The 16,626-nt window shown below is 38.6% G+C and overlaps 1 protein-coding gene across 2 annotated transcripts in view; it reads right to left on the reverse strand.

Annotated features, from left to right (window-relative positions):
* Positions 1 to 3,193, reverse strand: part of LOC149807389 (uncharacterized) — a 31,743-nt gene extending 28,550 nt beyond the window's left edge. The window contains exon 1 of one of the 2 annotated variants that reach the window (XM_089938137.1): positions 2,964 to 3,193. The gene's annotated coding sequence lies outside the window, so the exon portion shown is untranslated. Of the gene's footprint in view, positions 1 to 2,959 lie in introns of both variants that reach the window. The other variant, XM_089938204.1, reaches the window with a different exon arrangement.
* Between the last annotated feature and the right edge of the window lie 13,433 nt (positions 3,194 to 16,626).

Consider the following 16,626-nt stretch of genomic DNA (forward strand, 5'->3'; position numbering starts at 1 on the left):
CAAATCAAGCACACCCCCCCCACACACACACACAAATGACATACAAATTTGCCTTTCCCGTGGATTTAACAAGCGGTGTAGTTTTCATATTCATGAGTGGAAAGAGATACAAAACTAAACTCTCAACATTATGGTAATTTACGGCATTATCCGGCAGTTACCGAATAGGACGAAGGATGAACTATATCACCATGCTGTCTGAGAAAAAGAGACTCACCCATAGTGTAGGCAATATGCTGCCGTGATAGTATGAAAAGACCGTTAAGATTGAAAGGTGCGGAGGATGCTAGTGTTATTGTCACTCGTGTCACAGTTAGGTTAGAAATTCAATGAATGAAATGACTAAGTTCTGTGCACTTTTTATCACATTGAAGATTTTCTATTGACGGGGTACAAACAAACGGGGAGACCTATTTATCTGTAAATATGCTGACAGAGTCACACTTGGCTATTAAGGAACCGATGGTGTGTGGTCAAAGATAAAGTAAAGAAGGAAGTGATAGGACAGTCAGAAGAGTAATGATAGGAAGAGCAGAAATAAGTAAAAGAGTGTCAGTGTATGTTTTCGTCCCTTAATATTCAGACCAATCCGGCTACAAAAGCAGCGATGAGATAAGGACCTCCAACCGGCATAGTCCTGAGAATCACTAGGTCTTACTTGTAGCTGACAAGTTCATTAGAACGTGATTTTGGAACACTCCTGCTTGTGAGATACCAAGTCAGGATTCAGACTATAGTAACCAAGTTTGTTTATCAACGAGTCTGTCATCTACAGAGCCTTATTTTCTGTTGGGGGATATATTGCATCATCAAGAGTGAGAACTATACTAGTTTGAAAGGGACCTTTCTCTTTTTCGGTCTTTTGTGCAATAAAAAACAAGAAAGAGCACAATATTCTTCTTGTACTATAAAGTTCATATTCTCCATCGACAATCAAGCTGAAAAGGAAATGGAGAGAGAGAGAGAGAGAGAGAGAGAGAGAGAGAGAACAGGTTCTTCGTTTACCAACTCTTATGACATCAATGCGAACTGTTTTGACATGGGAATATAATAATCAAGACCTTAGTTATTATGTAGTACATGTATTATATAGTACCTGTATGTAGTTCATGTATGACAGTTCAATTTTAAGCAACGATACGAGCCCCTGTGGGTGGAACCGGATACAAGAAGGTTGTCACAGATGATAACTAATGAATGAACGAACAGCTCTTTTGGACGAATATAATAAACAATTTTATAAAGAATCTGTTTCTTACCGGTTTGATCAAGTACGTCTTACCATGTTCCAAAAGTTAGGTGCATTAAGTCTCGAAGCAGTAAAATCCATATATCACCAGTTTACCATTTTACAAAATTATTTCTTTTTAAAAATCACTACAGCCCAAGGAGAGTTGCAAATTGTGTGAACAATACACACTGAGTGTAATTGTCTGTCAGACATTACCGACTTTGTGAGGACTTTCACAATAACGCGTAATTCATCTCTTATGATCATTCTCAACCGTTTGCTGACGAAACATTTCGAGGACTGGTGTGTAAGTCCTCACAATGTAGTCCAGTCCTCAAGATGTTGGTGTACATTCAAACCCAGGTTTATCTTTTTGTGTAATACAACTATATGCTATTTGATAAAGATTGCGCTTTACGAGCAGGTGCAGAAATCCATACAATACATTTCGTTTGTATATAAAGGTCAGCAATTTAGATTTGTTGGGAAGCTGCTGAACAGGCACATTATTAAATCAATAATGGATGAGTTACGCAGATGATTCACACGATTTTCCTGAGAAAGGTCGAGAGCTTTGTTCTGACTAGACTGAGCGAAAGCAAAAACTGTATAACTAGAGAAGTCAGAACAGCTCTGTCTTTTCCTTACAGGTAAGATTCGTCTGTGTTCACAAACTTCTTTAAAAAATGACCACTTTTTACTATTTATGATTTTAATGGTAAAATTATAATTTTTCCAACATTTTTGTGAGATCATTATATTTTATATTATAATATAATGGAATGCTTAATTGTAGTTATGGTATGTATTATTGTAAAAGATGAATTAGCTTCCAACTTCATGTTTAGATTTAATTTGCAAATAAAAGATTCTTTAAGTAATAACGAGTAATGCTTAGTAACCTATTCCAAATTGGTGTTCTATTTTAAATTTAGAAAAATACATTTGTTTAAAATGTTTGTTGCATTAATTGAAACTATTGAATTTTAGATTCATTGGTTACCATGAAGTTAATCGAGATTTAATTATCTGTATCACATCCTAAAAGTCAGAAATTATACAAATGTATGAAGTTGGTAAGATCGAAGGAAAAGTGGAATCTTATATGTAATTCGTGTATTTTAAATGTAAAGGCTTTATAGATGTATCTCTAGAATGTATTATATATATATATATATATATATATATATATATATATATATATATATATATATATATATATATATATATATATATATATGAATTATTTTTAAAAAGTTCGTTCCTCGAGTCCGAACAGTTCTGTATTTTTCTTATAGCAATTCCGTATCTCATTCCCCAAGATGTAGCCGTATCTACACAGTTATTGGTGACAACCCTTGTTAGAGAGCCTGAACTACTTCTCTCTCTCTCTCTCTCTCTCTCTAACCACGGGCAAGATCATTTATTAACTTATCAGTAATCCCTTCTCATAGCAAGAGATGAGAAGAAGGTTATGATACAACTTCTATCATAACACACAGACACACAGACACACAGACACACACACACACACACACACACATATATATATATATATATATATATATATATATATATATATATATATATATATATATATATATATATGTGTGTGTGTGTGTGTGTGTGTGTGTGTGTGTGTGTGTTACAACCAATTAACGCCGCTGTAAGATCTTAGTTTGTTATTAATATATAAAGAGATTTCTTCGTAGGAGGAAGTAATCTTACCTACTGTATCAGTAACATCGTCTGTATGTTGACTTACGCCAAATAATGACACTGTTTAGGTATCTAGTGTTATCCTTGTGCATCCTAAGGTCCGCCCTTTTTCTTTTCCATCCGTTCATCAGATCTTCTAAAGGTATGCATTTTGGTACCTTTCTCGTTTTAAACACTGGTGAAGGATACGTGTTTCAAGGCCTCGTTTCTTTTTCTCATGGCATTGATATTCAACAGCGACTAGTCATCAGTGGTTAGGTTCTTACATGTAGAAATGCGGAGGTTCGTTTCGTCGGTTTCTGCGAAAAAATATGACGTCATACTTCTTTGCAGTGCATACTGTAGATCTCTGGTTGACAATATAGAATGTAGTGATTATAACAGGCACTTGAAGTATTTCCTAGAAGGAGAAGATCTCTCTAAATGCTCTAATATTTGCTTTTATTTTATTATCTAGTTTCGCTTTTTTTAGCTGTCGTGGATTCGATACAACGATAATATTAAACCACAGATACATTCCACACAATGCATCGAGGTTTATGTGATATCATATATTATGGCTGTGAATGCATAATAATTGCATTGTTTCCTTATTTTGTTTTTAATTTAGATGAAGGAGTAAATAACACGACAAGTATATATTTCGAACACTATAGAAACAACAGTCCAGACGAAAAGAAAGACGTGAGGTATAGCTATATCAAATATAAACGGTGTGTGTGTGTGTGTGTGTGTGATTTTTAACGTAGCTTTCTGCAGTGTGGCAGTGAGGTATAGCATCATGCCGCAGAGTTGTCTAACCCAGGAACATTTTTCTGACACCAGGACTACCATTCGTACCACTAACCTCTTAATGCTGAGCGCCAAGCGAGGAAGCTGTTAGTACTATGCTTAGAAGTCGTTGGCATGACTCGACCTGTGTTCGAACCCGCGACCTTCCGCACGCCAGGCGGACGTTTTAACAACTTGGGTCACCGGATGCAGTCGTTAAAATATGAATCAGCCGATGTATATAAACTTAAAAAAAAATATTTCGTAAACGAAAAATGATTATTAGTACATAACTTATAACTGCTATGTGTCTAATGTGCTTCTAGGCTTGCGTGAGATGCTAAAGTGAACAACAGATTTTTGAGCGAACTTTAATTAAATTATGTAGGTCCTTTTGATCGCCAGAATGTTGTAATAATTACACACTTCTTTGTTACCCTCGATTTCATTACTCAGATGGTTGCTTATTGTGGAAAATAAAAGGAAATTCAAATAATGAGTTATGTCTAACATCAAACTTCCTCTCTGTAAGATAACAAAACTCACTGTTGACAAAATATATTTACCGAATTGGACGCACGGATTGTTTCGAATGACTAATTAGATGCGTGAAACAATGACATAAACAACAACATTGGATGTGCTGTGGAAAATATTTTCATAAATATCAAATCGTCTTTTTGTTTCAGATGTTCGAAGTGTATTGTGTCATATGAGAAGCTATTGGCTACCTGGGTTTGGTACAAATAACTATTCACGTGCAAAATAATGAACTAAGGTTATCATTGACCAAATTAGACTGAATGAGCTGAGAAACAAAAAATATAATTGGTGTCAAACTATAAAACTATCCAATCCAACATGAATGATAAGCATGAAGTCAAGGAAATCCATGACATATTCAGAAAATACTTATGTTAAGAACTGTCTGCAGAATTGCTTCCAACATGAAGGTTGGACATAAAAATCTCATTGCAATGTGTCTGTAATGCCATATGAATTAAGTGTTTATGAGGGTCTAACAGTCTTTTCCCATTATAGCTAGTTTTGACAGTCTTCCGTTCTTATGAAAGCAAGCCTTGATTTTGAATTGCAATCTCTTTACAATGTAAAGAACATACTTTTTTCTCTGAATGTCACTGCAGGGAAGGTACTCAGTAGCAGTTGTAGCTCTGATCTATGACTAAGTACATTGTTCACGTTTGTAGTTGCAAGTTCCACTCTAATATTCGTTGAAGAGTTTGGTTTAGGGCGACACGTAGGACATTTGTCATCCTTCACGACTTTTCTGCAACCTGAAATGGGAAATGGTTGTGATGTAATATCAGTGTTAAGGTTATAGTAAAATTGTAAAAGGAGAGATAAAAAGTAAAAGATATTTCATAATAAAAGAAGAATATTTCTATATAAAAGTTTGTATCTCTAAAAGATACAGTTTGAAATAAAAGGCTCATTTAAACATGTTGACAATGATCATTGACTGTAATATTTGTGCTCATCATGATATTAGGACGCAGAACTATATGAGTTCATTAATTTCCAATCTGATGATAAATTTATTGAGTCGTCTGAATATAACTTTTTTGTTATTAGTGGATGGTACTTTACTAAAGGTATATACCACTTTGAATAAACATGCAAGACGTGTGTAGCAAGTAGAGCAATTTTAAATCAGAAACTATACTAAGTTTTGTAATGCCAATACTCACGAGTAAAAGAGCATAATAAAGATGATGTTAATATGGCAAAAGAGCTGGAGATGGTGTTAATATGGTACAAGACCTTGAAATAGTGTTAATGTGGTACAAGACCTTGAAATGGTGTTAATGTGGTACAAGACCCTGAAGTGGTGTTAATGTGGTACACGATCTGGAGTGGTATCATTGCTAGTATGTACAAAACAATTCCAATCCGGTATTTTTTTTTATTCAAGGAAGAATTTGATTTCGCTGCGGGATTTCTTATTTGTTTGCACTCAAGGGAACTCAGCTAAATTTCAAAATGTTCTTGCCAATCTATGACATGTGAGCTGTGGTTTCTGACTTATTCTATAACAGTAAAATTTATGACCATCAAGCATATGTAGGGTGCAAAATGCATACATGATCGTCATGGAAACTCGTTACACTTTTGCTTGTTATATCGGTGCAATATCCGTGGGAAGTTCTTTATCCACACATAATGATATTGCACCACTTTGACATCAGAGCCGTATACATGTCTTCCATGTTACTCAAAAACAGCATATCACATTCGACGCGATGGATAGTCGATCGGGTATATATATATAAGTGTCTTCCTTATATATATGGTGAGTGTCTTCCATTAGAGTATTCATTTCCCTCTCAATCATTCAAGAAGAAGGAAGAGCCGTCACAAATCGATAGTCTGATCAAATCTTTGCGAGGCGTCATACGAAGGTTTTCTTCAGAGACGCCGACGGACTATTCCCCCTTCTTACGAGTAAAAGTAGAGACACTTGCTATATCTGTCATAAGAAAGGATATTGGTCTTCAGAATGTCCACAACGTCAAAGTAAGAAAGGCGTCAAGAGAGACAAAGGTCAAGATACTTTTTGTCATTGTCAGGAGAAAGGACATTGATCTTCAGACTGCCCGAAGGAAAAAAAGAGAACCGAACAAAGAAATAAGAGGAGAAGGAGGAGCGGGCTTCCGAACATGAAGATGTACCCTGCAAAAAGGTGGAAGAACCCATACCAGTCCAGAAAGAGAAGACAAGAAGACGAGAATAAAGTGAGGAAGAGGAAAAACCTGTGAATGTGAAGAAATTCAAATGGAAAAAAGAGAGTTAAAACAAGAAGCCCTTGAACCTTTTAGTGATGTTTTGTGAAATTTAATTGTAATTTCAACGAGGATAGACCAGAAAGAAAAATGTAAGTCTATTTATTTTTAGGTTTTTAATAATATGGATCTACACTCAGGCACTCGCACACGTACATCATGGGGAAAAAGGGATTTAAGTTTTACTTGATTTGGCAAACTTTGAGTAGTAACTATTTTCGATAGAGGTGGCCCTGAAAAGGACCGTTGAGTGTGTTTTTTTAAACAAACTCATGAACGGGAGGTAATGCACTTTAACTACCTTATACCTTCGCAACGGCCAATGCCCACGTCTTCACCTGCTACTGTCCATCATTTGGTAGAGATTACTACTGTTGGTATCTCAGGAGTAGTGGGAGTGTTGACTGGGTTGGAATGTTTGTCTCTGGAAGGTCTTTTTCTCTTGGGTCGAGTTACAGAAGTCCGATATATTTGTTTCAGTCTCCTTACTCTGCCAAAATATCTAAAAGTACCGTAACAGTTGGACTTTCACAGTCCTTCTTCTTTCCAAGACCTTGTTTCTTCTCTGCTTCTTCTTCCTCTTATTTTTCTCATGTCTCTTCTTCTCGCTGTTAAATGAGAAAGGCTTGTTCTACTTTTTTCTGCTTTCTAAAATACACGAGTTGAAGTAAGGAAGGAGAAGTCAACAAAGGTGCTGGTACCGTGCAAATTCTTGAAAAGAGGAAAGAATATCCACTAAATCCCAATTAAAATCATTCTCTTCTGGAGGTATGACTATTTTTGCTTTGGTAGCTTTCATGCCATCACTACGTGTCTCCACGACAGGAGCACTCTTATACATCATCTTCGTAGATTAAGTCATATTCAAATTATGTGGCATCGATTTGCTGCGCACATACGCTAGAGCACATATATATGAAATGTGACGTCTAATTCGAAAAGAGACTCCGAGTTCTGGCTGAATTTTGTAACGCGCGTTTCGATTGCGAAAAGAAGTCAATCCGTTTCGATCCGCTTTTAAACGATAAATACCCGTCACTGGCATCATTCCTTTAACCTGTTCTCGTGAAAAGATGCGGGCTAACGTAGAGTCATCTACGCTCATATATTCTATGACGTTCAACCCGGACTATCTCATAGATGTGAAATCATTATGGGCTATCACAAAGATCACATATACGGCTGTTTGGAAACGAAGGATCTATGTGGAGAGGCAAGGCTGTTTGAAGCGAGTCTTCATCTAAGGTCCGGATGTCAGACGAAGTTTGAGAAAGAGAAGAAGACATGCGCAATGTTACCTATGTTAACTAAGTGGTGTTAACAAAATCCCAACGACCTTTTTCAGGGCCAATCCATTGCCTCGAAAAGATCTCTGCTTTATTGCCAAAAGTATTGTCTTTCTATTTGTTTGTTTGTATATTTTGACCTATACACGCTTCTCCCTAGACAGTACCACCCATGTTCAATTCCCCTTGTCCCTAGACAGTTCCACCCTCTTTCATTTCCCCTTGTGCCTCGGTAGACCCACCATGTTAAAATCCCCTTGTCGCCATACAGCCCCACCATGTAAATTCCCCTTATCGCTATATTCCAACTCCCCTTTTCTAACATAGAAGTTCTCTTGTCGCTATATCGTCCGCCTTCACTACTCGTGCCGCCCATTCCGTGGTGTGAGATCAACGTATACCGTCGACGATATTCGGTGGTGTGTAGATGTAATGCGTTCCACATCCATCCATCTGTTGCTGGAAAGCGCTTGACTCAGTGTGAGTTGAAGAGTATCGATGCATGTTTCAACTCGCTTCTTACACAGAAGAACGCCCACCGACCGGCCCGATATAGTAATCTCACCATTTCAGAATTAGTCTCCCGTGCTTATTATCATGGCGTATGGTGTTAAGAAGTTAAATATTTGCGTCACCGACAAAAAGACAGCTACGGACCACTTAGCATACGGCTCCGTCTGGAAATCCGAGTATATCTCCCACGTTCGCTCTCGTAGCTATCGAGACGAGTCCAGTCAACGTGTTTTTAAATCGCGGCTGGAAACCAATACACAATCACTCAACGAATATGGCTTACCGGCATGAAGATGTTAGGTCTTCCCCCCATATAACTGCCATTGACACACGTTATTCTTACGAAACAACGTAAGCCTGGCAGTTATTTAGCGAGAAGAGGGCAAATGTTGCTCAATATCGTGCCCACACACACACCACCGCCGAATCCCACTACGTAGATGTAACACGGGTACAAATGGATAAAGCCTCTTGGTTTATTTAACGACACAGTAAGAACAAGAGTAATTAATATTCATGCAAATGTTGTATGCATGTAATTAACACGCAACAAATTCGCACGAACCATGACTTTTACTTTGGTGTGTTCAGTGCAAAACCACAGCGGACAGTAATGCCAAAACCAAGTAAAAACATCCTCAAGTACACTGCAGTCCAGCGATCATCAAATCTCTGACATCATCTACACGGACTTTGCATACCTCAAAGTTCCAATGAGAGATGCGATTGCATCCAACAACGACCAAACGTCACAAGTCGCTGAACAAGTCCCACTGGGGTTTTGCTTTATGGTAATTAGGTGTGATGAGTCACATCAGTCACTAATATTGTATCGTGGCCGGACTTCAGTTGAGGTGTTTATTAAATCAATTTAAGTTAAAGCGTAACTGTTTCGACAGCATCTCTATTGACCAAGAGGCATGATTTTGACCCGTGATAACATTCGTGAGTTTTTAGCAATCTGAGACCGGTTCCAAAGTCAGTGACCACTGTCACATCACTAGCGCATATAGAGGAGTCGCACACAACGCATGCGATATGCAGTCGAGAATTTACTGAAACAGTGCAAAATTCTATGTAGTGCTTCATAACCTCTCAGAAGATTTTTGATGGTGGACTTGTCGCCGAACACAGTAAAATAATCGAACTTAAAAAAACTTATGCTGGTTCGTCCTTGTTACGCTTGTAGAAGCATCTAATATACGAGTTTTACGATAGCAAGATCAAACTGTTTTGTCCATATCGGGTTAAGATTTTGTACACCTACAATCAGTCGCTGATGATTCATATCACATACAATTATGTTTACACGGACATGGCCGAACAAAGTTTGGTCAATGAATTTGAAACCAGAGATTATCCAAAAGAACACTCGTTGCTTAGTAACACCAAGAAAAATGTGCTGGCAACTCCAATTACTAATGTTAGGGTAAACCAATTGATGAGGATGTGGGACTTCGACCTAAAGTGTACTCAAATGTGATTCGACCGCAAGACGGTCTCACTTCGAGTTCCATCGGTGAAACTAGCAAGAATATTAAAAAGGTCAAAGGTGTTCCATGGGTTATTATGCAAAAGATCTCAAACACGACATATACGTGGAATGTCTTCGAGACCGACGTAAATACGCACGTATGGCAAATATGATACGGTGCCAGAAACATCGCATGGATGTTGATCGATGAACTAACGTCAGTTTCTCACAGAATGACACCAAGCGTTGAATACTTCCCGATGGTATTATCACCTACCGTTTGTTCATCGTGCGATTGTGAATCAGCTTAAAGCTAACAGACATTAACATGATTGGTTTTGGTGCGTTTGCACACTGAGAACATCAACTAGCGCATTAAAACACATATTGTTGGTCGTTCCGTATTGGCTGGAACGACTTGCAATTCCTCTCGCACAAATGCCCTGCTCAGAGGACGATGTCCACTCGGATTTGGTCTGCTCGGTTTTCTTGGAGTGTCAATCCGTTCCGAAAAAAAATATATCGACGGACCATACTGGGTCAGCGGCACTGCGTTGCACACCTTCTAACTCCCAAAGTGCATACATATACCGAACAAATTTATCTCCGAGTGGCTGCAACGGTGCAGGCTGTGACATTTTTTTGTCTGAGTAAATGTTACAGTCTTTTGTCGAATCGCTTTAGCTGGTTTTAATCCAGTTCTGAGAGTAATTTCATTTTTTTTACTGCTAATAATGGAAGCCACGCTACCTATTTGTGAGATCGGTCGCTTCAGGAAATAATTCCCTGCATCCGTGATCCCATCAATAATTTTCGCACGTAGTGATAACCGAATAATCGTTCTGCAAGTGTACAATTTAATCGTTCCAGAATAGATTGGTCACAATATATATATTAACATGTCCAAGACGAACTCGCAGGCGGTGTTTGGACAACAGCGAAGAAACAAATCCAAGATATTCTTTATCTGGGTCCATGGGTACATAACTGTGGCAATTGTAGTGGCAAACGTCTATAAATACGTTCTAGTGCATGTGCGATACTTGTACAGTTGTTTGACGGCAACGGCTCAGCTTCTTTGCATTGGCTTGCAACATCGGCAATGGTTAACGCATATTTGTATAGGTGCACGATCTCGTACACTATCAAGTGGAAGAAATAAGAGATCAACTAGATCACCTCAATAGGCTTTTCAACATCAAACCATCCCCATCAAATATTTATTGGCACTGGTAGGTAAATTTCCCACTGTGATTGTTTCGTCAACCATACACAGTCAACCTTACAAGCGATCTTTTCCGCGCTTGCTTTAGTTTCCACGTCGGCTTCGACTTTCAAATACCCACGCGGACAATATAGTATATTTTTGATAACGTTCGGCTCTTTGGATCATTGTTTCTATCAAAATATTTTACTGTTGATATGTGGAAATTTTGTTCACGAGAGGCAGAGCTTCCAATGAGTGGAAATGGTCCACTGAGTGCAATATTGACCTTCACACTTCCTTTGATTATTCATATTTCGATTCGTTCTACAGTACCTGGTCCCACAATCATATTCAAGTTATGGATCAAATCCATGTCTTACGCGTTGATGCTCACGCACTTCGGTAGCAGATCGATCGTTTGATGCCTTTCAAGGAAGATCATGTCGTTAACATGCAGCATCAACACGATTCACTGGTGCTTCACCATGTTTTGGTTGGTTCTTAGAATCCAGTCGCATATCAAGTCTTGTACCAGGCACACATAAATTGTATCCAGGGATGTATTTTCCACTAAGGTATTTACTCCATGGTGTTCCCGGAAACTTCGTTAATGTAGACTTGTTTGAAGCGGGACCATGCGTGTAAGACGCATTTTCGTGTTAGTATGGAACTGGATCTGAGGTGGCCGTGCACTCCGCCTATTAACATGAACGTTTTTACTCCACATCGGACACAAATTTCAACAATCGCTGCTCCCCCAATATCTGTTTGACCTTGAGTAGGGTTCGCAGTACGTGTCTTTTCGTTACATCGTAAACAATATGAAGACATCATTGTATTATATACTGTTGTATTACATGACATCACGGAAAAGAAAATGACCTTCAGATTTTGCTGTCATTGACTCTGCACAAGCAAAACCCAAACCCTCACAGCATGGTGATGTATCTCCAAATTCAGTTCGTGCGCTAATCACTGGTCTTCTTGAATCAGAAGAAAACTAAACTACTGCTGAATATGATTTTCCGATAGCTGAATTGTGATCTTTTGTACGTGAAAGCGGTATCGGCTGATGATCAACGGTGTTATATGTTGTAAAAGGAGTTTTAAAAAGCGTGGTTTGACAATGCCAAGACGACTTCGTCGTTCACGATTTGATTTATTTTCCATCATCGCTGAAAAAAACTAGCTTTGACGAGTTGGATGCAGACGAAAACGGTCTTGTAGTGTACAATGATATGATGTTGAGAATAAGTCGATCCCATGCAAATAGTTTCACTAGGTCGTCAAAAAACCCCGATGTAATCTATTTGACTCAACCACTCGCACGCGTGCCTAAGTGATTAGTGACAAATGTAACATGTTAATGACATTTCGTGGCATCGACACATATGGTCTTGGAATTATTCATTGGACCTGGTGTACAGCGGACCATTCATCTGATGAATTTCGTGACATGTTTGACACAAAGGACCCGTTGTGTTTATTCGACATTTATTTGATTTGAACTTGCAGGGGTAAATAAAATATCGCGAGGGTATGGATGCTCAATTTACCAGTCATAATAATCATATAAAATGTTTGACAGTGATGTCATAGAAGTGTATGGGTAGCGATGCTCATGAACATCAATAACTTATTCGTATTGTTATTTCATGTCGAAAAAGTGTCAAAGATATGTTATAGTTGCACCTGGCTGCGAAAAAATCTGTACAGACCTTCCAACTGGAAAGAGTACATGGAAATAATATCAAAGACACATGAAAACAAATAAAGCAATGGCCTAAAATTGTATTGAGGTAGTTTACTGGAGAGAAACAAGATATCACCTTACTGGAGAGAAACAAGATACCGGTGATAAGTTGGCTCTGTTCATAGAAACGTTTACTGTATTTATTTGTGGAGATATTGAGAAAGGTGAAATGTTATGGGTCGAATTGATGGTAAGGTACATGCATCAAAAACTGATGCAGTTTGAACAACGACAACTTCCTAGAGACTCAGACACCAACCATATATATGACACAGAGGAAGATCTGCAACGGATGCAAGGAGAAGACCTTGCACATAAAAACAACAGATACGGTTGCAACAACAAAAATATTCAGCAAATGTACCACTTACGAAAAGAGTCAAAGAAGAACTTAAATAATAATATTGAAAACTTCTCTCGCGCGCGAACAACATGGTATCTATCAATGAAGAAATTCGATGAATAATCAAATTAATATCCAGTGAGAAAACGCCCAGTTCTGGCATCGCAATAGAATAATAAACTATGTAGCTGATATTAAACGATCACCATTAAGGTCATTCGTAAGTTGGCCTGAAGAAGTTTTAGATGATAAACAATTTTCATGTACGGGATATCATATCGCGCCTAAGATTGTGAACATTATTTCAACAGTGCAGATCCATTTAACTCGTGACGCTACCGGTGGTATTTACGAAAGCAAGTCTGAAACGACAGGCGTGGCAATTTAGGGTTATACACTATATGGGTTTTTCTCCAACCGTAGAACCAGGTAATTTGATACCGATTACACATGTGTATCTTCCAAGTCACAATAATCGGTTGACACATATTCCTTTTAGCGTTGTGAATCAAGACGGACACGTTGTAGATCTGCGCGGGGGACATCGAAGGTACAGCTATACATTATATATCGTCCTGACATTTCAATATAATAATTACAGTCGTAATTGAACATTTGAACTCCGTGCAAGTTGTTAACGCCAGGAAACCCGTTTCTCCGATATGTAATGGAACTGATGTCGGTAACGTTGCACGAGTATTATTCACAGGCGAACCAAAAGGGTTCAGGGGTCTGACCTCGTGAGTGCACCAATTGCTAAACACGTTGCAGTGCGAGTCTTTGATAGCATCACATATGCTGCTCTGGATCTGATGAAACAACTGGGATCGCAAGTTGCTCAATCGCTTCGAGATCGACTACGGCGATTAGTGTCTCGAAAACAACAGGTGGTTACACTACCATCAATAGAAACAGTGCCGGATGCACCTACTAAAATCATGAATGAAGCCGCACAGCAACGACAGTCAGATTCAGTGACTGCAAATATATGGAGAGTGGATTAAAATTGTCTTGCAAAAGGCATTAAATAAAATCAACAGTGCATAGTTTCACCATAGCTCATTTCAAAGATATACCTGATCCTGCATTTGACATGGGCAAGCCTACGTTGGCGGATCGAAGTAAACGAGATCTTCAGTATTAGTCATACCCGGCCACGGACCGCACTCAAATAAAAATAGAATTGCTACTGCAGGACACATCTAGGTTCCTACTTCAATGTTGAGCATTCTTAGAAATGAAAGAAAAACTTTCACAGGCCGATGATACCAATTGCGGTGCCAATGCCCGTTGTTAACAATGGTGTCATGGCTATATTTAACAGTGCACGTTATTCTATCGATGGAAAGGAAATCCGATCAATTCTTGGCAACGTAGACTCCCCAGATGCAGCGTTGATTATACGAGAACAACTGGTCCAACAATGATGTTTGTTAAAGATGCAACTGATTAGGCAGATCAATGACCGCATAACTTGCACCAATGGATTTTGTTGTTTTTTGTTTGTTGGTTTGTTTTTTATTTTTGTTTGGGAGGTTTGGAAGTCCAACCTGCTGGTATGCGTGCTTGACCGGGCGCTGGATGTGTCCCAATGTCTAGTCCCAACCCAAATTTCAGTTTTGTATTTGCACGGCGTCAATCACAACTCATTTGTGGTTCACAGAGGTTTTCGTGTGCAATTCGCAAGGTTATTTTTGGAACGATTCATACAATCACCGTACGTCGTTAAAACAACACCAACGGTTCAATTTGGCGCACATGAGGTGTTGATGTCAAAGCTGAGTTGTTAACATTGACTTTGTGGATGCCCGTAATAACACTTTCACTGACTACCGAATCACATTTGTTATCGTTTATGCAATCTGGAATCGCGTTAATACTATCATTTCTAGCACATACCACAGACGGGCACCCACCAACTGGTATTGTGGGACAATTTACTTGACACGAACGTACCCAGCATGGCCTTACCGCACCGAAACATGTGTTCATTGCATTTCAAAATGTAAATCGAGATAATAATCAAATCCATAGAAAGATTCAATTTGAGACCATGGTATTGATTGAAGTTTCTCTGCGATTAAATGGTAATCAGGAACCTTGTGAAGTAATCAGGCTTGACTATGCATAAGCCACTCCTCATATTCAACGTGCATATCACAATCTATGGTCGTATATGGACCGACATCAAAACATCGACTCGGGTCTGCATACGTTGTATCCGATCTATTATTTTTCATTGGAACACATGGAGTTGTCCAGACATTTATCTTTGATATGTATTTTATTTAATGCACGTGTTAACTCCCGCTGTCGGTGATAATTACAGATGTTATGCTGTGATACGTTCTTTCAAGACTCGATTGCTGGAGGGTGCCAGTGGTCGAATGATGGTCATGTATACACCTGTGGAAAATACATAAGCGGCATAATGAAACTACTGCACGTGTATGGTAAAGACTTGGTAGATGTCCATTCGCTTCATTGCCTGGCCTTATTTTTTTTCAAAACTGGCTCCTACTACCTTTCTTAGGTCGGTTTCTTCAACTTTTTTTAAAATTTAATATCAGATCCTTGCCAGAGATCGACGTATGTTTGTCCTTTTAATGTATGTAAACTAATCATAGTATTGTCTTCATGGGCAAGCCACATTATTCCTCGGCACTAAATAGCCTACATATATAGTGTTGTGCATTAAACGAATCCAAATCATCAGAGTTCCATATTTCGTTACTTTTTCAAACACCCTTGAGAGCAAAGCTTTCTCTAAATTTCAAAATCTGTTAATGCTGAAGATTACAATTATCCTTTCACTCTAAGAAAGTTACAGGCTTCTCTTGGCTGAGTTCATGACACTTCAGCAGAACCAGATGATATCAACTATCGACTTTTGAAACATTTATCTAAAACAACTCTACATACACTGCTTAGTTTTTTCACTAAAATTTGGGAAACTGTCAACTTCCCGAAGTCCTCTCGAAAAGCAACGATGATACCAATAGCAGAACTTGGAAAGGACAAAACCGACAATTCCAAACTACTCTGGTATCTCGAATCCAATAAGATAGTATTTGACGTTCAATATGGATTCAGACGCCAGAGACCATCTTGTCAGACTTAAAGCATTTATATAAGATACTTTAATAAAGAAAAAAATACTATAATACCAGAGGGTGTACCACCTATTCAACATAGGTTTAACAGGGTACCTGCCTAACCATAAATTCAATTCTTTGGCGGTCGATTTCTTCACACACATACATCGTCCGCGTAGTCATTGTTTTTGTGACATTCAAGTGGCCCACGGGTCGCCACCATACATTCACTACACGATCTCGCGCTATGGCGCACAGTGTACGGTTACTCGACAAAAATTGTGTGTCCATCCTGACGGTGGAACGCCAATCTCTATAACAACGGCGACGGGTTACAGGTGCGCGTAAATATTACCAAATGTGTCTAGGTCGACGTGACATAATACTTGACAAACCGTGAACCATTTGTCTCCGAGAATTTTTTTACCAACGG

This window comes from Sinohyriopsis cumingii, chromosome 1 (assembly GCF_028554795.1).
Source record: "Sinohyriopsis cumingii isolate HCF-2022 chromosome 1, ASM2855479v2, whole genome shotgun sequence".
NCBI lineage: Eukaryota > Metazoa > Mollusca > Bivalvia > Unionida > Unionidae > Sinohyriopsis > Sinohyriopsis cumingii.